The following is a 2,559-nucleotide window of genomic DNA, read 5'->3' on the forward strand; positions in this document are numbered from 1 at the left end:
TAACCAATGAACATTTTATTTTGTTTTTCATCTGTAGAAATCTTAACATCTTCATCTTTAACAGACTCAATGACAGATCTCCATTGTGTCTCTGGCATCGAATTCCAAAGTGTAAACCCCCTCTGAATTCTTCCACCGCAGTCTGCTGTTTGGGAATGCTTTCTGTTGTGGGAAGTGCACTTCCCCGTGTGTCACCTGCTGCTCCCAGCATGCGCTCTGGCATTGCACTCATTTTCCTTCTGACACTTGCTCACTCTGTTGCTGTGATCATACAGTGACTTGGTGTCGCACGGCCCAGGAAAATGATACAGATCAAGGTTTTTGCATTGTTGAATTCAATTGTCAGTTTAGCCTTATTTAGGATTTTGAAATTGTCTGTCCTGTACACAAGTGTGAGTCAAAAATATCTGAGCGGAAGAAAGGTGTTCCGAATAATGACATTGAGCACTATGCACTCTCGTCCAGTCTGGAAAACAATTCCTCACAGGCAATTTAATAGACAATAGGTGCAGGAGTAGGCCATTCTGCCCTTCGAGCCAGCACTACCATTCATTATGATCATGGCTGATCATTCTCATTCAGTATCCTGTTCTTGCCTTATCCCCATAACCCTTGATTCCACTATCCTTATGAGCTCTACCCAACTCTTTCTTGAAAGAACACCTTCTGCTTTCTCGGGTTCTTCATTCCGTTGACTTCAAATCTTCACAGAATTCAACAGACCCTTGTCACATAGTCTTTTCTTAATTTTTGTTCAAATCACTGTGAGCAGAGTGGGAATGCGTTTGCCCCACAACCCAGAGGTCAGACCATAGTCTTGGAACCGTACTGTACTATTGATCATTTCACCAACACCAGGGAGAAATATCTGCTGTTGTGCATAATTTATACAATTCACTTATTAATAAGGTCATAGCGTTCTGGGTCTATGTGACGAGGTGGCCGAGAGGTTAAGGCGATGAACTGTTAATCCATTGTGCTCTGCACACGTGGGTTCGAATCCCACTCTCGTCGCTGTTTCTAATGCTGCTATTTTTGTACGCTCACAGCTGTCTTATTGAAATTGGAACTCCAATGGTCAGTTTATATGCATCGACGCAATTATAAAATCTCAAAGAATACTTTGAGCCAGTTGCCTAAACTGCATTGAAATGTAGATCGCATTGGAATGATGAAAAGGAACGCGATTTTATTTTTCAAGTCAAGCTGCTGTGACTTTTTATTGTATGAAAGAGATCCAGGAACACCAAATAACTAGAGATGCGAAGTGTATGTTTATGCAGTGGGATTCTTAATGACTGTTTTGTCAGATGAAATCTGGAGCAGGTTGAGTAGAAGTGATTCATCTTGGTGAGAAGAGCACAGAGAGACAGCACAAAATAATGGAGATATTTCAAAAGGGGCAGGGCATGGGTGTAGGAGCACCGAGAACTAGCTGTAAATGCACAGTGGCGAATTGCCGATGTTGGTGCCGTGCATGGGCACGGAGAGACTTACGCATTGGTCTCTCCCTCGCCCGTTGCTCTCGCCATTGATGAATGCTGGATATAAGGCACAGATAAACACAAGATGTGGGAAGCAAGCTCCAAAACGTTATGCACACACTGGATGCATCACATTGCACTATGAACAACTGGAGAAGTCAGCATGTTAACTGTAGGGACTGAACCTAAACTGTGGATCAATAACCGCAGATTCATGCAGCATAAGCATGAAAAATGATTTAATGTGTCTTTATAGCATGTCATTAACAGATGTTTCGTTCTAATACCCGTGTGGTTGAAAGAAGAGGACACCACATGTCAAGCTGGATGGCAACGTAACCAACTTTGCTTTGAAATTGAGATCTATTTGATCATTTTACACAGTGAACAAGTTCATTTTAAATAATACAAACCAAATTCCCTCACCATGAATAAAAGTGCGATTTAATTATAAACATTGTCCTTGCTAAGTAGCAGTTATTCAACATGAAAAATAGGATGAAAGTTTTATTGGGCATACATCAATTAGGACCATTCTTTCATTTCGGATTGACTGCAACATGCACATGCTAAACAATGTTTAAGAAAGAATGTCTTTTGGAAATAATGATTCGGTGGTGACTAAAAATAATATAAAATTCACATGATGCGGATATTCCACCAATGGCTCCAGTGGTGGAAATGGTCAGTGGGCAGTATTTCCATGATGATATAGAGGTGTGTAAGCTGCCAGGGATGGGAGCTCCCACCTCATCTAGAGCAGCGTGTGTTGACATGGACAAATAGGAGACTCGGTGTAATACTCTAGCCAATGGGAGTGAATGAGGGGTGTTGCCAATAGGCCAACATGTGACCATGAGCTGTGCAGGTGCAGTGTCACTGGGCGGAGGGTGGGAAGAGACCCAGTGAGCGTGAAGGGAGTGGGAGAGAAATGGAGTCAGTGTGCACTGGGAGGGTTTATAAACACACAATGTAGGCTGCTAGACCTGAATTAGAAACTCTCAGTAAATGAAAATCAAAGAACTGCGGATGCTTAAATCAGAAACAACAACCAGGAGATACTGGATAAGCTCAG

General features: G+C 42.2%; 1 non-coding gene across 1 annotated transcript; it reads left to right on the forward strand.

The window, feature by feature from the left end:
- The first annotated feature begins 932 nt into the window (after positions 1 to 932).
- trnan-guu (transfer RNA asparagine (anticodon GUU)) lies at positions 933 to 1,014 on the forward strand. The gene has a single exon. It is a non-coding gene; the product is annotated as a tRNA-Asn (tRNA).
- Positions 1,015 to 2,559: the final 1,545 nt, after the last annotated feature.

Source organism: Chiloscyllium plagiosum, unplaced genomic scaffold, assembly GCF_037043375.1.
Source record: "Chiloscyllium plagiosum isolate Xiang-an unplaced genomic scaffold, Cpla_swu_hap1 HiC_scaffold_21, whole genome shotgun sequence".
Taxonomy (NCBI): Eukaryota; Metazoa; Chordata; class Chondrichthyes; order Orectolobiformes; family Hemiscylliidae; genus Chiloscyllium; species Chiloscyllium plagiosum.